Below are 20,173 nucleotides of genomic sequence, written 5' to 3' on the forward strand. Positions count from 1 at the left end.
TCTATCTATCTATCTATCTATCTATCTATCTATCTATCTATCTATCTGAGATGGTATATCGCAGGTTAGACTGAAGAAATGATCCTGCCTCTGCCTCTTGAGTGCTGGGATTATGGGCATGCGCCACTATGTCCACCAAAATTCACCCTTTTAAATGATGCAGGCCAACTATCTTTTTTTTTTTTTTTTAAAATCACATTTACATCAGTTGTTTGTTCCTCTTCCTGACTGAATGATATTCCGTCGCTGGGCTATAGGCACGCATTTATCTGTTTACCTGCTGATGAGCAATTCAGGCTGTTTCCCCTGTTGACCGTTGTGAACAATACTCCTTGGAGTGTTCTTCTGAAAGCCTGGACACGTGTTCTCAAATTTCAGAACTGCTGACTTCATGCTTGCTGTTTCGAGGGACCCCAGACAGCTCTCATCTGTGGCCGCACTGTCTCTCACCCCACCGGCAGTGTAGGACGGCTCAATTCCTCTGCACACTTGCCAACGCTTGTGACTGTCTTTTTGCATCACATTTAAAATGTTGTTACATTTATTTATTAATTGGTAGGCGGCATGTCCACGTGCGGAGGTCAGAGAGCAGCTCAGAGCTGTTCGTTCTCTTCTCCCACCTTGTGGCTCTGTCAGGCTCGGCAGCAAGCCCTTCACCTCCTGAGCTATCTCTTCAGCCCTATGGTCTGTCCTTTTGATGAGAGCCGACCTAGCGGGAGTGAAGCAGTCTGGGCACCTAAAAACAACAACAACAAAACAAGTGAAGCCTCTGCGTCTCTCCACCCAGAACAATTGTTTCATTATTATGTTTAAATCCCCCAGCCTGAGTCACAGGCACAGTGGGGTTTTGAGACCCCTTGGACTGGTGAGAGAATGTTCATGTGAGATATTTAATAGATTTCTGTCTGGAGTTAGTAGGGGGTGAAGGTCAACAAAGCCCCGGGACCCTGTTGGATCTAAAGCTCAGGGGGACATTCAGAATCAGTGATGACAGGGTGTCTCTGTGTGGCTCAGGCTGGCCTGGAAGTCCTCATTTTCCTGCCTCTCTCTGAGTAATGAGATGATAGGCATGTGCCAGCAAACCTGCCATATGCAATGTTGTAATGGGAAATACTTTCGTGCAATATTTGAACCCCCAATAAATGCCAAACGCTCACAAAAGGTAAAAAGGGAGTTTCGTATAAAGATAGCCACTGACCCAAACTTAAATATTTCACCACCCTAATGTCGGCGCAGTTAGATCCTGCTGTGGTTTAACACTTTGAACATTTTTCTTCATGGGTATTTTTTGGTGTTGATTTTTAACTTTAAAAACTTATTATTATTATTTTTTTTTATGGAACAGGGATGTAGCTCAGCCTAGGTGCTTGTCTAATGTGTGCATGGCCCCAGATGCCAACCCAGCTCTGTCAAATGAAAAAGAACAGCGCTGCACGGAGGTATCTTTAGCCTGATCACCGAGGTTTGGGCACTGCCGCAGCTTTTGCACCCAGGAGGAAGAAGAAATTTTATCCACCATGGGTGGGAGTGTGGAGGCTCCTCAGAAGACTAAAGATAGAATGGCCATATGATCCAGCTATTTCACTCCCGGGTGCCTACCCGGAGGAGGCTCAGCACGGCCCAGAGATCCTTGTATGGCCTGTGTTTACAGTTATAGTGTTCACGGTAGGGGGGAGACAGACCCCACCTAGACATCCACCTGATGACGGGTGCATAGAGGAGGGTGTGGTTGGGATTCACAGCGGGGTCTTGTTCAGCTGTGAAAAGGGCATGAAATCAGGACTGGAGACCGTGATGTTGAGAGAGGCAAGGGTCAGTTTGCCTCTCTCAAACCACATGTTTCTTTCATATCGAACTCTAGACTTAAGTGTGTGTGTGTGTCTGTGTGTGTGTGTGTGTGTGTGTGTGTGTGTAAGTTATGAAAATACGAAAGGGAAAGGGGGCCGTGAAAGGGGAGGGGGACCTTCGAGGAGGGGAATGACAAAGGGGAGGGTAATGGGTGCAGGTGATATGAAAGAAGAAGGCAGAGAGAGAGAGAAAGAGAGAGAGAGCACGCTGTTTTGGGGGAGGAAGGTGACCAAAAAGAGTGGAGCATGGGGGATGAAAGGGGGCAGTGGAGGGGTAGGGAGAGGGGTGGAAAGAGAAAATGTACACACACACACACACACACACACACACACACACACACACACGAAACCTAGCTGTGTCTATGCTACCTTATTTGGGTCTGGGGGTGTTGGTGGAGCCTCCAGGAAGCCTTGGGCTCAACCCCTCATCATAGGACAAACGAGATTTATTGGTGTACACTTACAATCTCAGCATCTGAGAGATGGAGGCAGGAGAATCAAAAGTTTAAAGTCATCCCTGGCTGTAGAGCATGTGGATGTCAGCCCGGGCTACATGAGACCCTGTCTCAACCTGCTTTTCCACTTCACACTCCAGGGCCTCCCTCTCTTCATCCTTCTTCTGGCCCCAGAAACTGAAAAGTCAGTGTGCCAAGCACCCAGAGGTTCTCTGCGCATTTTGTTTTCTTGCATCTAGTGTCCCAGCCAGCCTTGTCCGGAGATGTGATGTAGCTTGTCTCAGCACAGAGCCCACGCCCTCTTTGCTCACATGTGGTGCCCAACACACCTGTTGCATAGTATCTTCGGGTTCACTGGCCAGTCCCGAGCAGTCTGTGGGGAGGGGATGTTGGTCTTCATCTATAGGTGAGGTAAGCCAGCCTTCTTCAGCAGGTCTCTGGGGACTTGTTTGTTCTTTTGCAAAGGCATGAGTCTCTAGTTTACATACTCAGCTTCATCTTCAGCTGTTGTTAGCATTTCATTTTCTTAGTAAAACAAACCCTGATGGAGTCCGACGGCGTGGTCCCCCCTCTCGTGCTGATTGCCAGGCAAGGGCATAAGGCAGCCACAGCCCAGAATCTGCAGTCTAGCTATAGTGCTATTTATAAAAATTCACTTCACAAGCAACTTACCGTGAAATGCATTCATTTCTTCGTCCTCTGAGCAATGGTTAGCAAATGATTCTGTAAGGATGTATATAGTGAATATTTTAGGTGTGTGTTCTAGGTCATCCAGTTTCTGTGTCGAGTACTCAGCTCTGCAGTTGCAGCCTAAAAGGAGCCCCAGACAATATGTAAATAGAGGAGTATGGTTGTGTGCCAATAAAACTTTATTTATAAAAACAAGCCAAGGGCCGGATTTGGAGGTTAGCCAATAAGTTTGTAGACTCCTAGTGTACTTTAGTTCCAGAAGCCAATACGGAGAAAAGGGCTTGGAAAAGTATAAAATTTGTCGATGAGAATAGAATTTGAAAGACAAGAGGGGGAAAAAAATGGGACAAATTCTAAAGGAAGAAATGGACAAAGTAGAAAGAAAGACTGTTGTGAACGAGCTGTTTCCTGGGAGCTGAGGAAGATAAAGATTTTCTAGTTCTATTTTTCTCTACTGTGTAACTGTGTTCACTCATCCTAGTAAAGGAGGTGTGCTCGTGTGAACAGGGCAGGAGGAGGAAGGATTCAGGGACTCCGCTTGTTCATATCTCTTTCCTCCTGCTTCAGCTCTGCCCTGCTTTCTCGCCCGGCCTCCGAACAGCTTCATTTTTTTCCCCCCCGAGCTGACAGTTGAAGGACCTGGAGGTAATTCCCCATCCACAAGGGACTCCAGCTGCCCTCTGAGGCCTAAGCTGGTCTGTTGCAATATTCCACTCCCGAGTTCCTTTTCCCTCTTGCTGGAGTCCAAGGTTGTTTCCATTACACTCCTGAGTGCGTCCCAAGGTGGATTTAGGTGGGAAGAAAAAAAACGTAACACTTACGATTATACAAGCAACTTCAGGTGACAGGGAACGAACGGTCTGAGGGAGAGACAGGAGCCCCCACGCTCAGGACTTAGGGACAGAAGCCTGGCTATCTATAACGCTTCCGTGTGTGAACAGCCCTGCGAAAGGCCCTCTCACACAGGCCTTTGCAAAGTTTTGCTGCCCTCGGCTACTGCGCTCGCCCACATGCTTAGAGCTCTGGGTCTGACCCCAGCATTGGAAGAAAAGCTGCGGGCCACAGAAGCCGTGATTTCAGGACGTGTCCCTTCCCACCCAAATCCACAGTCCTGCTGGGAGAGCGCAGCCACCGATGCGGAAACTCTACGCTGAGGTTCGACCCTGAGGCCCTTAGGTGCAGAGGCAATGCTGATGTCAGCAGGTGTCCACGGAGGATGGGACTCGCCGGGTCCGTGTGACATCCTGTTCTAAGTGGACCCGGGAAGGCTGGTGTGGGGGACCAGGGCCTTACAATTTCTATCACTCAAAACCATTGGGTGGCCCAGGACAGGGAGGTGTTCTCTGCCCTTGCTTTTTAAATAAATATTCACAAAATTTTCCGTATATGGCGTCTCACTTTAGGTGTCGTGGTAAAACCGGGAGGTGACAGAATAGGAGGCGGGGGCCTGGCTGGAGGCAGCTCTCGTTGCTGTCACACCAAGAAGCCCATCCCGTGGAGCTCTCTGTGGATAAGTAAAAGCCTTTGCTCTGCTGGTCACTTCCCAGAGCCCTTCACTCCAAGCAGAGCCTCGGAGAGCCAAGCCGTAGTCACACCAAACTGACAGAGGCGCAAAGTCGGGCAGATCTGCTGCACCGAGGCTTAGATCAGATTAATGGTCAGAGTCCTCTCAGGCTGCAAGGGCTTCAGGCTCAGTCTCTGGTTTGAAAGTGGCTGACCTAGACGCACATCCTACCTGGGGATGCGTGCCCAGGCGTGGCTGATTGGGCGACAGGGGGGACACTCAGCTCTATCTCGGTCCTCTACTTGTAGATGCCAGGAGCGTCCTTTGTCTCCAAGTCCTGATAGCCCACATGTCAGATGTCCCCCTAGCTGGGAACCTCAAGGTTGGGATGGAGCAGGTCTCTTCCGAATGGTCTTTATTCCCCTCCTTGGGCCATTCAGCTCTCTGAACTCAGACACGGAGGCAGCACCCCAGCCTTCTGTACCTCGGAGCTGACACCGTGGCCCCCGGCCTCATTATCTAAAAATAGCCATACCATTTAAACTTTCTAGCAAAATTTTCCTTTGAGTAGAAGCTAAGCATGGAAAATCTCTGCCCCAGGGACCCGTGGTAATGTTCCCCTAAGAGCCTGGTTGCTCCAAGTGGGGATTTGGGTGGAAATCTTTGGCCTTCATAGCTGCTAACTTTGCTGCAGGGTGCCGGGTTCCCTCCATGCACCTGGGCTTCCTCTCCCTGGGGGGCCAGGCGGCAGGCCCCCGGGGCCCATTGGTCTGTCCCTGCGGGGGCATTAACCTCGGGCCTCTGCTTTCCATTACTGGCATGCTGGCTCTTAGCCCTGTGATTTACTTTTCCAGGTGACCCATGTGTGAGAGGCTGGGAATAGGGCCATCATGCTGGGGTTTGGATGGTCCGGGTTCAGATTCTGCCTCCGGCACTAACCCGAATGGGAACTGTTAGGCAAGTCAGCCAGCCAGGCACCTGGCCATGCCTCAGTTTCTCTACATGTGAAACAGGCACTATAGGACTGGGCTGTAGCTCAGTGGTAAAGTGCTAGCCTGGCCCATCCATAGCATTGCAAAACCAGGCCAAACCAAGACATGCGCAAAGCCCCAGGCACGGCGATACGTTTTATTTGATTTTGATTGCTGTGTTGGGAGTTGAACTTAGGGCTTCATGCATTCTAGGGGAGAGCTCTACCTCCCAGTTACACATCCAGGCAGCAACATTTGTGTGTGTGTTTGTGTGTGTGTCTGTGTGTGTGTCTATGAGCATTGCATGGACTTGTGTGTGAAGGCCAGAGTTCAACAATGGGTGTCATTTCTCAGGCCTGCCCACCAGTTTTTTGAGATAAGATCCATCACATAGGCACCTGCATGTATGTACACATGCAAAAGCACACACATGTGCGTACACACACACACACACACACACACACACACACACACACGCAGACATTCTCTCCCCTCTACGGAAGGAATACATTTGCTCTGACCTCTACTGCCAACGTGTCTCCCACCATGGGTTCGTTCCAGCTGCATGAAGTTGCTTTTCAGATCGCCGGCACCAATCCCCTCCACGCTCCATAACAAATCCAAAATAAACAGACGAGCATGCCGAGCAGTGTCTGGGTCAGACCGGGTCAGAGCCCAGGATCAGTCAGGCAGCTGTGGGTGTGTCTGTGGATAGAACCTTCATCTGTTCCTCTTTGCACTTCAGGGAAGACCCTGTCCCCATAGTAGCTGCTGGTAGAACCAGGTTGGAATAGAAATGCTTCTAACGGGAGGGGCATATTGTAGCTGCTAAGTGCATACAGTACATCCACGTGGGGAGTGGAGGCAGGAGGATCGGAGATCACTGTCAGCCTCGCTTCGGTACAGAAAGTTTCAGGCTAGCCTGATCTATATGAGACCCTTTCTCAAAATGAAAACAGAAGAACCCTTGTGTTTTCTGAAGCTGGAAGTGGTAGATCACACTTCGGAAGAAAGACACAGAGAATCTGACCTGCTACTTGAAGGGTGAGCGGGAGGTCAAAGGCGGTGACCTCAGTTATTCCCAGAGTCTCGCTCAGTATGACCAACAGGCCCCTGGTGGGTAGCACCTCTGATCTGGGGATATCACTTTGAGAGGCCCCAGTGTAAGCAAAGGACTGCATGAGAGAGTTAAGAGAGTTGTTTGTAAATAAAGCACCCACTATGTGTCAGGCCCCATGCCAGGAGCCAGAGAGACAAAAGAGATGCCGACGCTGACATGCTTATGACCATGTGTCCCTGTCATGTGATTGTATGGTGTGATCAGTTCTGTGAAGGAAAAGGAACATATCGACAGGGGACATCACCCGAGCAGTGGACTCCTTTGTCCTGGCTAGGATGGACATGCTTTATGAATGGAGCCTACAAAGACGAGAGGGAGTCAACCTGCTGGGTGGGAAGTGGGCTCCAGGTGAAGGGGCCGGCGTGTGCAAATGCCTTGGGGTATGGTGAGCTGAGCACATGCGAGGGGCAGGAGGGTTTTCACGTGGGGTCAGAATAAGGGCTTTTGGGCTTTGTGGCGGGGCTGAGGGCAGAGCCTCTCGGGCTGAGAGAACGGATGTCACCTTCAGGCTGCCCAGAGTCCTACAGAAGAAGGTTTGGAGAGTGGAGTCTGAGGCTATGTGGACCGAAGGTCTCGGGTGATCCTGGGCCTCCATCTAGGCTGGGATCAAGGTCTAAGTGAGACGTAATCTCTAGTCTGTTGGACAGTAGTCTGTTGGACTACTCGTCTACTACTACTAGAGACATAATCTCTAGTCTGTTGGACACCTCACGTCTTGGCACAGCCTCAACCTTCTGCAGTTACCCTTTGCCCATCCGTCATGTCTACCCATCTCTGTCACTTTTCTTTTGCTGTGACAAGATACCATGAGCAAAGCAACTTCTGAAAGAAAGTTAATTTGCTTCCTTTCATTAATTAAAAAAAAAAGGCGCTAATTTCAGTACTTATCATCGTGGTAGGCAACATGGCGACAGGCAGGCGGTCAGGCGGACATGGGCCTGGAGCTGAGAGCTCACATCTTGATCCGGGTGGATTGAAGCTTTGAAACCTCAGAGCTGGCTCCCAGTGACACGCCTCCTCCAACAAGGCCACGTGCCCAACACCCTTCAGCCAGTCCAGCCAACTACGCAAACAGCTGAGCTCGTGGGGGTCATTCTCATTCAAAGCACCACAGCACCCAGAAGGTCGGCATTAAAGTCCTTACCTGCTGCAGGGCATGGCTGGCATGCCCTGCCCTCTGCCCAGGGGCGGAGCTTCTCCTCTCCCAGAGGCCCGTCTCTATATAATCCAGACATCTTGGTTCCGCCGGCTCCTTTCCCCCTTTCCTACTCTCTGTCTCCCTATCTCCTTCTCTCCCCCAGTGTACACCCCCCCCACACACTGCTCCCAATAAACCTGCATTTATATAATATAGCTTCATCTCACCATTGGCTCATTCTATTTTATCTAATCAATCAGTTGGGTTAAGTTTAGATGATGGGGGTGACCACCATGGAGAAAAGGTCGTGTCCATACCATCCAATATGGCTGCCATTGCTGCACGCAGCTCGCCCCTACTAAGTTAATTCATATTAAACACAACCTTAGCCTCAGCTTCTTGGCCATACACCCTGTCGATGCCCCAAGCACTCCATAGCCATGTGTGGCATCACAGGCACAGAACATGGCCGTCATTCTAGAGAGCTCTGTTGGACCTTGTTGGCTCAAGTGCTTGGTCCCGTTAGCTGACCTGCCGCAGAGCCTGACGCAATCCTGGTATCCCGGGCACTTCACAAATGTGACTGTTCTTGCTGCAGGGCCTGTGGTGACCTTCACATGGCCTGGGGCGACTTCGTGGGGGGCTTGTGCTCCAGCCCAGCCCCTCACCCCTGTGTTTGCTACTGACCTTATCCCTGTGGCTAAAATTCCAAGTACAGAGATTCAGGATGGGTCTCTTGCCCAGCAGTTCAGAGACCCAGATAGAAAGCTCCTGAGGGATGTGTCTGCTTTCTCCAGTCATACTGCTGATAACCTTGGGAACTTGATGTCGCTCTTGAGTATAGCATTAAAAGAAAAAAAAATCCCCACTTAACAGAGAAAAGTGCATCTCTGAGAGGTCATGCGGAACATTTGAATCCACAACTCCTCTAGACCTGAGTGCAGGGCCATTCATTCTTGCTTTAGACTTTCTTCACCTGGGTAGTCAAAGGGCACAGTTGGGGCAGGTGAAAAGGAGGGGGTGTTGAGGGAGGGAGAAGCACTTGCTGTGGAGCCTGACCTGAGCTGGATCCCCAGATCTCACAGACTGGAAGGACAGACTGACTCCCACGAGTTGTCCTCTGACTTCCGAATGGCTCTGTTGCATGCAACACCTCCCTCAGTAACTAAATCAAAGAGTAAAAACAGCAAGGGCGTGGCCGTGTTTCTGTACACGGGGCCGTTGTCTGTTTAACAGAAACACCCCCAACTGTATTTTTGTACCTGAAATATTTGGCTTGTGTGTGAAATTTATTCAGTGGAACTTGAAGTTCTGATCTGGACAATTAAACACCTTCAAACAGTTTAAACAGTATCGATACGTCCGATATATGGAAATTTTAAGCATCCTAATTATTGATTAGCAAGCCTTCTCAGCTATGTGCATAACCCAGAACGGCTTTGGGAAGTAACTTTGATGGGGGCCTGTGAGATGGCTCAGCATGTACAGGCGATTGCTGCCAAAGTTGGTGACCTGAGTTTGATTCCCGGGACCACCTGCTGAGAGGAGAGAATTGACTCTCTCAAGTGATCCTCTGATCCACCCCCTTCCGAGTGCTGTGGAGTGTGTGAGCACGCGCACACACACACACACACACACACACACACACACACACACACACGTGTGCTGAAAAAACAACCAATCACATTGGTAATCGGGTCTCGTGACTCAGCGGCTCAGCGCTATGCTGGCATGCTGGAGACCTGGGTTCATGCCTGAGCACTAGCAAAATTAGAACCCAAAACCTCCATAAATATGCTAAGCCTTCTGGTGAGGTCGACCAGTTTTGAGTTCAGTTTCAACTGAAACCGTGTGTCTAAATCAGCCATTCAACCACACATTTTGGGTCAGTGTCAGAGAGGCTGTGTTCATCTTGCTACGTCCTGTCTGGTTGGAGGAATAGGAAATAATCACCTAAATACACAAGCTGTTTAATTCAGAAGTTACTCAGGTGGGTTTGGTGATCTTTCATGTGTATAAGGCGTCCCAGGTCTTGACTGGATCTAAAGATCGAATTCTAATGAGGGTCTTGGGTTTCCCCCCACCCAATTAATGTTAAACCCCGATGAAGTTTTCAGGTTATTTGAGGGGGTTGAATTCTCAGCTGAACAGTGATCAGAGACCTCAGCAATCTGGATGCAATCTGGATTTTTTTAAGCTCTATTTATTTATTTATTTAAAAAAATTATGTGTATGTGCGTATGTGTGTGAGCCTGGGTGAGTTCATGTATGCATGCAGGTGTCCACGGCAGCCAGAAGACGGTACCAGATAACCCTGAAACTGTAGTGCAGGCGGAAGTCAACAACCCAGTGGGGTGCTGGCAATCGAACCCGGGTCCTCCGCAGGCGCAGTGAGCGATGTCAACCGCTGAGTCACTTCTCCATCCCTGGAATTTTATTTCATTGTTTTATTATTATCTTGGGTCAAGCGTGCTGAGATGTAGGTTTATTCACTGTGTTGGTTATTTCTGTGACCTAATCAATTTCAATCTCGAAGTCACGAGCAGCGCTGCGTTGAGGATGTCTTGGGCAGTGTGTCACTAAACAGAACATGCTGTTTAGCTGTTGCCTCGACGACTTTCAGCCCATAAAGTTTATTCTAGATCCTTCTGGTCTCTCCCCGGTATTTTTTTTTTTCTTCTTTTTTTGAGACAGCGTCCCACTGTGTAGCCCAGGCTGACCTTAAACTCACCTCCGGCACTGCCCACACCTGGCGTGGGGATCAGACCTCCAGCCCCGCCCCTAGCGCCGCCCTTCAGTGTGACACCCGCCCACAGGCCCTATTCACTTTTCACTCTCTACTGCCCTTGACCTTTCTCACTTGCGAGGTTCAGAACGGAGGCACCTGGGTGGGTCCCCCGCTTATCAGCGTGCATTTCGCCTACGATGTGACCCCTGGGGAGGGTTACGAGGGAGGGAGCTACCGTGTGTGTATGTGTGTGTGTGTGTGTGTGTGTGTGTGTGTCTGTGTTAGATGGAGTGGGTGCGAGGTCTGATAGGCTGGTTAAATTGAAATTTCGTTCAGTTTAGGTATGATTTAGGCTGGGGCGTTTTTTTAGAAGTTGAACGTATTAGGTAATAGGCTCCCCTGAAGGCAGGGAGGAAGCTTGTACATATTTTGGGCACCTCCCTGTTCCAGAAAAGTTGAAAATGATTGCAAGGGAGCCACAGATTAAGTTTGTATTTTTATCCTCCTCAACCCTGTACCTGTGCCTTCTGGGACTACCGACTCTGTGCCTGTTCCCCACCCCCTTACAGCCCTCACTGCTGGAGCTTCGGTGACTCAAGGAGAGCCAGGCTCTTCTAGGACAGTGAAGCCAAACTCTCGCGTCTCCGAACTGCCTGGGGACCTTGTTTATATGGAAAGAGAAGCCCCCAGTCCCAGGAGTCCTGGGGGCCGGGAGGGGAGCCAAGCAGGGGCTTAGCATGTGAATTTTTAACAAGATCCCCAGGCAATTCTCCAGCAAGCAGTTTGACAACTTTGAACTCAGGGACAGGACAGGCTTGGCAGTTCTGTCCCTGTCGGTGTGCTCATCGCCTTAGGCAGGTTGGTGGTTACTTTATGTCTCTGCTGTCTTCCCTCTAAGAGGTCTCAGCCTGAAAGGTACACAGAGTGACAATCAAATTTGATATTAGCAAATCACTTATCCCAGTGTCTGGCAATCCCTGTAGCTATGAATTCAACTGTGACTAGATTATTAAATAAGAGTTGGTGAATTAGTATTATTATCAGTAGACTGGTAGATACAGCGAGTATATAAAAATCTACAAGTCTCATTTTTACTACAAATATGATATGGTTACATTTCAGATTATGTATCACTGTTCACGAGTGCATGACTCTATTACATAACTACATTGTGGCAGCATATTGAACTGTTCATATTATAATAATGGTAGCTCAGTGGGTAGAGCACTTGCCTGGCCTGCGTGCATCCCCAACATAGTGTAAACGGGCTGAGCGGGTGCATGGCTGCATGCCCCGGCATTCAGGAAGTGGAGGCAGGAGGATCCAAAGTTCAGCATTATCCTTGGCTACACGGTGAGTCTGAGGCTAGCCTGGACTACATGTTGGAAGTGCTGGGGACTGAGTGTCTACACTATGTCACTCACTGTGTTGCCGCTGTTCCTTAGAGTGAGGAAAGCGACATTGTCTGGGCTGGTGACATGGCTCTGTGGCTAAGAAGGCACATTGCCTGTGTTCATTTCTCAGTATCTGTATTGAACTGTTACCTGTCACTCCAACTCCAAGGGACCCAGTGCCCTCTTCTGGACTCCATGGGTACCTGCGCACGCGCGTGCACACACACACATACACACACACACACTCACATGCCACGCCATGTCACACCACACCACACACAAGAATCTTAAAAAAAAAAAAGACAGAAAAGCCATCAGCTATCCTGAACCCAAAGTGGTGGGCAGTGGGATATCCACATCCCTTGACTGCCCCTGACTGATTGGACACCCCCCTCTAGATGCAACAGGGTCAGTTGTTTGAAACCTTCTCAGCCAGACGGTTCTCTCCCGTCAGCTGGCCCCTGTTGCAGGGGTGTTATGACAGTGGTCACCCTGGCAACAGCAGGCCAGCCTTAGGCCTCTGGTTGCAGCTCCAGCTATTTCATTACCCTGGCAGGCTTTGCCATCCCTAGAGCCTTGGCTGCATGTCCAGCAAGCCAGTCCTGCCCAGGCTGTACCTTAGGAAAGGACTCAGGTCTTCATTTCCAAAGGTCTGGCGGCTCTTTCCAGCAATGTGTGTTTGTCAAAAGACCAAGGAAAATGGACAGACCTCTGTCTGTCTGCTGGGCAGGCTCCAAATGCTGGGGAACACAGGAGAGAAAACCCCTGCTTGGAGCTGACAGGCTGTGGTGGTGGGGAGGTGTAACCATGGAAACCAATAAACAGGATCGTCTATGATAAAGAGTGTTACCAAGGATGTGGGGTGCGTGTGTGTGGAACGGGGTGGGCCTGGTTTGCTGAGAGAACTCTGCAGGGTGGGAGGTCGCTTTGGCGCTGCTAGGAGAGCTTCCTGATGGTAGGAGAGACGAGTGCAAGGCCAGACTTTGTGGTTGGAGGGGAGGCTGCAGGGTCTCCGTTCTGGGCAGCTTGCATGCTGCCTTTCTCATCCTTGGGCCCCAGATGTCCCACGTGTCATGGGGTGTGAGATGAGCCCCAGCCCTAGTGGGCTGGGAGGTTCACAGAGGCCTGAGGGATCGGGGACACCCCCCCATACCCTGAACTCCTCCCAGTTTTCCAGATTCCTCTTTTCAGAGAGAAGCGCCCGAAGGTGATGACTTTGGGCGGGAGCAAGCCAACCCCCTGCGTGTTTCCTATAGGTCTTTGCAGTTTGTCTTAGTTTAGATTCGGAGTGAAAAGTTTCCTGTTTCCCATTAGGGATTTGAGACACAGTTATTTTTAGAGCTGTCACATGTCTTGACTTTTAATTTCTTTTTCTTGTGTGTGTGTGTTTATGCTGCTAAATTTACCATCCTGCTAATATGGAACACAGTAATAAGGCGTGGGGCATGCTTGGATGGAGTCTGGGCCTGCAGACAGTTTCCATTTGCTGTATGAGGTGCCGGGCTGCCCTCTGGTGTGCAGATGGAGAACTGCACCCTAAGATCCCGCACTCCCTTAGTCGGTGTGGAATGGCGCCTGTAACCCCGGTGGGAGCACTTCGACCAGCCTTGCTGAAATTAGAAGGTGGACCCTTTGAACTGCTTTTTTTTCCACGTTAGCTCTGTGTGGACTTGAATTGACGATGACCTAAAAATTAACTAGGCCACTAGGTGGGTTGGGGCCACCAAAGTCTCTTACACCGTGTCTTTCAGTGGAGAAGCAAGGAGAGGCCCTAGAAAGTGGGCATTATATGTCCTGAGGTCGGATTCCGGCCCTGCCACCTTTTCACTGTGTGACTTTGGGATGGGAGGCCAGGACCCCAGCCTCCATTCCCTCATGTGCAATACAGTCCCAATAATGTGACCCCGACATGAGACACATTCGAAAGGAGAAACATATCAGCAACTATTTAAAAAACGAATTTAGTGATGTTGAAGGATTTAATTATTATTACAGTGACTTTTGGTTGGTTCTGGGGCTTGAACCCAGGACCTCATACATGCTGGCTGTTGGTATAATGTTTTTGTGGAATGTATACACCTTACCCTTGTTCATTCAAATGCTGATCCCCCCCCCCCACACTCTCTGGTTTCAATCTGGATATTGCATTGTGATACTTATTCTAAGAATCACCTGTCTCAACTTTGTGTAAACATGCCAAAATAAAACAACCAGCCACAATGTTGAGCAATAGAGAGGAAGGAGTAGGTGGGAGAGGGGAGGAGCCAGAGGACAGGAAGTGGTGGGAGGCAGAGAAGGAAGAGAGAAGAGGCTGGGAGAGCAGAGCTGGAGGACAGATCTTGGAACGACCATGGAGAATGAACCAGACCTAAGATTTCACAAAAAACAAGTATAATGGGTAAAATCTAAATGTTAGGAAACTATGTGGGCTTGGAGGTTTAGGAGGGAGTAACTATTGCCCAGCATTGTGTTCTAGGTTAACTAAATAAACCCAGTCTCTGTGTGGTGATATGGTTATACAGCTGTTTAGGATTAACAGCAGTTTTACCAGAAGATATGTCAATAGTAAATATTAATGGACACATACAACCCTGGTAATTTGCTCTGCCACCGAGCTACACTTCTAATGTAAAAGGAATCGAACTTTGGCCCAAGGGAATATTACTGCTTTGTACACCTTCTGTGGTGAAGGGCTTGCCTTTTCTTTTCTTCTTCTTTTTTTTTCCCAGGCAGGGTTTCTCTGTGTAGCCCTGGCTATCCTGGAACTCACTCTGTAGGCCAGGCTGGGCTTGCACTCACAGAGATCTGCCTGCCTCTGCCTCCTTGAGTGCTGGGATTAAAGGTGTGCCCCACCACAACCACCACTGTCACCAAGGCTAGAGACGGCATTTTCAATGCAGAGATTTTGTGGGCAGTATTTTCATAAAGAAAAATGACTCCATAGAAAATGAAATGGATGGAGTAAGGCTGGCTGGAAAAACAGACTCAGTGAATACTGAATGATTCTTGCCAAATAGCTATGTGCCTCTAAATGCTCTGGTCCCTGGATTACCTGAAGGGGCATAGCTCCTGTCTTCAGCACCACCCCTCACACAGGGGTGTGGTGTGATAAGCTTGGTGCTTAAAACCACCTCCCAGAACTGTGAGAGAAGGAAGGAGAGGCCCTGCTTCCCTTAGCAAGCCCGGCACTCCAGCCATTCCCGTTCTGTGATAATGGATCGTTGCTGTGTCAGAAGCTTGCCCATCAGTTTTGCATCTCGGATGCCCAGGCTGACCTCTGGCTGCCCTTCTCGCTTGGCTCTGACCATGCGGCCTTGCGGTTTGTGTGCACAGCGTTGTCTTCTCAGAGATGAATGCTGGCGCTCAGCTCAGTTTCTCCTTTTCATTCAGTCCCGGTCCCTAGCACATGGAACGGTGCTCATACATTGAAGGTGGCTCTTCTAACCTTAGTCACCCTACTCTAGAAGCGTGATTCTTGCCAAATTCAACTTGTCAATCAGGATTAAGTGTCAGCCGTTTAGTTATAAGACTTGGGTTCAAGACCTGGGCGAAATTGGACGGCCTTGAGCCAGTGACGACCTTGGGCAAATGCCTTAACTTTGCTTAACTTTGGCTTCAATATTTTCCTTTGTAAAATGTGGAAGGTGATCAGAACTCAAGGTTGTCACAAGGATTCAATGATTAATGAAAGGTGTTCATCATGGAACCATCACTCACAGTCACGATTGCACTGTGTGTGACCTTAGTCTTGGGGAAGCAACATTTCTGGGCAAACTTACTGCCACTAACATGGCTTTATGGGGGCTGGAACCTCGCTGCTTTTGCAGAAGACCCAGGTTCGGTTCCCAGCCCCCACATGGCTGCTCAAGACCATCTGTAACTCCAGGAGATCTTCTGCCCTCCTCTGGCTGCTTCAGGCTCCTGCATGCGAGCGTGCACACAGACCCGTGCAGGCAAACACATACATGTAAATAAAATAAATTAATAAATTAGAAGAAGAAAATGACACTGTCAAGCCAGGTATCACTACACACAACTGTGATCCCCAAATTCAGGAGGCTGAAGCGGGAGGATCAAGAATTTAAGTCCGGCTTGGGCTTAGCACTAAGACCTTATCTGAACACACACACACACACACACACACACACACACACACACACACACACACGCTACCTCAGGGCCATTTCCATGTAATTAGGAAGATCATAGATCTGAAAAAACAAACAAACAAACAAACAAACCTTTATTTTAAAATCAATGAGAACAAACATGGATTGATAGCTGGTCAACCTAAGTTCCTGCGTGTGTGGTGTGCATGGGATACATGTCTCACATGTTTGTGGGCACATGTGGGTGGGAGTTTCACATGCTTGTATGTGCACATGCTCATGGAAGGCAGAGGGTGCCGTCGAGTCACTCCTTCCATCCCTCTCCACTGTACCGCGGCAAAGTCTCTTCAACGCAGAGCTCACCCCTCCCCCCAGCTCGTCTAGCTGGCCAGCTTTTCCTGGGGAATCCTCTCTCTTCCGCCCCTGCGAGCTGGCATTCTAGGGAGGCCAGCATAGCCACAGGTTTTATGTGAGTTCTGGGGACCCAGACTCTAGTCCTCATCTTGCACAACAGATGCGACCCGACAAAACCAAACAAAGATGGCTGCGCCCGGTCATAGGCCTGTGTGGCAGGTATTTGGGCGGGGAGGACTCGGGAGAGCTACGCTCTGGAATCACGTGTGTGGGGGCGTCAACGCAGGGCCAGGCTCGCCAAGGGGGCGTGCCCTCCGAGCTCTGCCCACCCTGTCCATATTCCGGCTCACACCACACAGCACCAGGGCTCTAGCATGTTCCCCAGCCACACCTGGGCTTGAGGATGCTGTGTGTTCTCTGCATTAACACCAGCGAATGTCCCTCACTCACAGAGACAGAAACTAAAAACAACCAGCGTCAAGAACGTCCACAAAAAAGCCTGCCTTCCACCATCGCTCCGCCAGAGAGAGCCGCTCCGCAGGCGTGGTCTTTACCCTGCAGGCTCTCGTGGTGCCGAGGATGGAGCCCAGGACCTCACATGGGCTAGGCGGGTGTTCCTACTGCTCTGACCTACACTTCCAGCGCTCCTTGTACTTTTTTTCATTACAAGATTTTAGTTTTCATCTTATTTTATGTGTTGGTGTTTTGTCTCCAGGTTATCTCTGTATGCTACGTGTGCGTGTAATACCTGGAAAGACCAGAAGAGGGCATCAGGCTTGGTGGCTAACACCTTTCCTCTAGGCCGCTATGCTGACCCTCATTTTCTTAATGTCTCTTATAGAGCTTTGATTAACGATTAAAAAAATGCAACTGTGTGTTGTTCTGGTATCCTCTGCTTGGCAAACTGGTATTGCCTGTCTGCCTGCTCGCCCTCCCTCCCTCCCTTCCTCCTTTCTTTTTTCTTTCCTTCCTTCTTCCCTCTCTTTCCTACCTGATTTCTTTTTTTATTAATTATTATTATTATTATTATTATTATTATTATTATTATTGTTTATGAGTATTTGTCTACATGTATGAATGTGCACCAGAAGAGGTACTGGATACCCTGGATCTGGAGTTACAGATGGTTGTGAGCTGACATGTGTGTGCTGGAAATCAAACCCCTCTAAGCCACTGCTCCTGCCTCCTGTATTGCCTTAATTTGGTTAGTGTTGTTCATTCCCACAGACTAGCCACGAACAAAACAGACAGCATTCCTTTCGCATTCCTGGCGTCTGTTCAGAATCATGGTCCAGGTCTCTCTAAAGAAGCACTGGATGGCTGATGGAGACTCATGTGTGACTTGCAGGTCAAAGGACAGAGCAGGGTGGAAATGTTCTTTTTCCCCATTCTGTTTCCTACCTTCATTTTCCTCATCCCCAGAGGCTCAAGGATCCTTCCAGAAAGAGGCTCTGAATTTACAAAGAAATACATGGGCACGTTTTGCTGGAGAGTGGGAGATTCTGCTCAGGAGGTCTTAGAAACCACCGTCTGCTGCCTTGTCATTTTATTTGACAGTGGTGTGAGCTTCTGGAACTTCCTCCCTTGTAAAAGTATGCTTTATTTGCCTGATTTAATTGTCTTCTTGGAGACTTACTGCCTCCGTCTGCTAACCCAGGCCTAGACCTGGAATCTTCTAGCCTTCGTACAGTCTAATCTAGGCATAGAATGCTTTCAGCCTGAGACTTCCTGCTGAATAAGCTCACTGTTTGTGCTTGTTTCTAAACTCTATTTTATTTAGGCCTTTATCTCCCTTCCACCAACCCTTTAACCCTAGGTAGGAGAGAGAAGGTTAGTGGGGAGAGGGCACAGCCCCCTTTACTCCTCTGGGCTGTTGAGGGTTATACCAATCCCCATCAACAGCCAGCAGTCTCCTCCAAGCCACTGTATTGAAACGTTTCTGTCTGTCTCCTCCAGGGTGCCACACTGTTCATTCTGGTCTCTCCAAACTGCCACACTTTCTCTCTGGGCTCTCCTGTTTATATTCCTCAGAGTCCTAGACCACGCCCCTCTTCGTGCGGCACAAGGCAGGCTGGTAAAGACCATGCCCCACTAGAGGCAGTTATCAGCTGTAGACAAACTAAAGCCCAAACTAAAATCTCATACTTGGGATTAAAACAGAAACATATTTACGTATATAATTGACTTTTTAAAGAAACCAAAACCTCCATTAAACTCAACCTTTCTAGTTCTTTCTGAACTCTGGCTGGCTGGTTCAACTCAGCTATTCTGGCTCAAATTCCATTTCGAGATGAATGATTCAGTCTGGCTTCTCTCAGTTTCTCACTGAATTGCTCTGCTTGGCCTCAAACTAACTCTGGCAATCTGTTTTAATCTTCTGGCTCCTTCTCACTCTCTGGCTTGTTCTGTCTTCACCTGTGTTTAGCTTGTTCTCTCTTCAGTCTCTGTAAAACTGTTCTGATTAAAAAAAAAAAAAACAACAACAAAACAACAACAACAACAAAAAACTGCTTCTGAATTCCATGAACTGATCTGCCATTAACTTAACTCTATTGCACTGCCTCTCAACTCATTGACTCAGCCTGTCTCAACAGCACTGACTAGAACTCAGAGATTTGCATGCCTCTCTCTCCTGGCATTAAAAGTGTGTCTGTATTCCAGCCAGATCACACAGACCCGGAAGATTTTTGGATGTGATCTCTTTCCAGAGCATGTATGTTCTGAATTAACATTCTTCTACAGCCACTTACCACCCCTTTTTACCAGTGAAATGTTTATGCAACTGGGGTATGCGGGTGTAACTATTCTAATATTACTGATTATAAATCATAGCAAAGTTTATTTCAGAGTGATTATATATATTTATATGATGTCACCATTTATTAAAGATGAAAATGAATGTGTGTACTAGTGAGATGGGTGTGCTTATTATTTATTTTTATATGAATAACTAAAACTGAACTGAACATTTGATATTTGATACTGCAGGGTGCAGGGTGTTTTCGAGGTTTCTTAGAGCCAGTTGATATTCTGATTTTATCATTGTCAGTACCGAGAATGCTGCTTTGCATAAAAACAGAGTATGAGATGGTAGAAACGGGTTCAGCACCATTTCGAAGTCATTGAAAATTCTGTCCTAATCCCCAGACAATTCATTTCGTGATTTTTAAAAACCGTGGGATGGGGACACTTGTGGGCATTGCCAGGAACACCCCAGAACCCTACGTGTTTGATCTGGAATGAACTTTCGGTTAGTGCATATTCAGAAATCTTTAATGTCCCCCAAACTTTCCAGACCCGACCCTGCGTTCAGTTGTGCACGACTCACAGCTTAGGAGCTGGGGCGTAGGGGTCCCTGTGTGGCTACTGCACGGTATACTATGTCGTGAGTGGGTTCACAGAGTGTTCACAGCCTTTTGCTATTGTAAGCAGAACTGTTAAAAAAAAAAATAATCCTCGGGCATAGTTCCAAAGGTGGGTGCCATAGAATGAGCTTCTAGACGTGCAATTGCTGGGTCAGAGGATCCATTGGGTTAAAATGGTGGCTACTACCACAAAGAGGACGCGCCATCCTGCAGCCACCGCAGCAAAATACCGAGGTCTACCTGTTGGCCCGTCTTCAGCAACACGGTGAGAATGGGGTGGCATCTTAGTTCGTTTTGTGTGGCTCTAACAAGATACCGGAAGCAAGGTACTTCATAAAGAAAACAAACGTATTTGGCTCACGATTCTGGCAGCTGGAGGGTCGAGGCAGACTGTCGCTCTGTAACATTCGGGGAAGGGAGGAGCTGGCTGCAGGTAGAAGGGACCGAGGACGTGTGTGTGTGTGTGTGTGTGTGTGTGTGTGTGTGTGTGTGTGTGTG

The 20,173-nt window shown here is 48.7% G+C and overlaps 1 protein-coding gene across 1 annotated transcript in view; it reads left to right on the forward strand.

Annotated features, from left to right (window-relative positions):
- Ksr2 (kinase suppressor of ras 2) overlaps positions 1–20,173 on the forward strand; it is a 287,352-nt gene that overhangs the window by 59,603 nt on the left and 207,576 nt on the right. The gene's annotated exons all lie outside the window — the stretch shown is intronic.

The sequence above is a fragment of the Psammomys obesus genome, unplaced genomic scaffold, assembly GCF_907164565.1.
Source record: "Psammomys obesus unplaced genomic scaffold, mPsaObe1.curated_primary_1811, whole genome shotgun sequence".
In the NCBI taxonomy this organism is placed as follows: domain Eukaryota; kingdom Metazoa; phylum Chordata; class Mammalia; order Rodentia; family Muridae; genus Psammomys; species Psammomys obesus.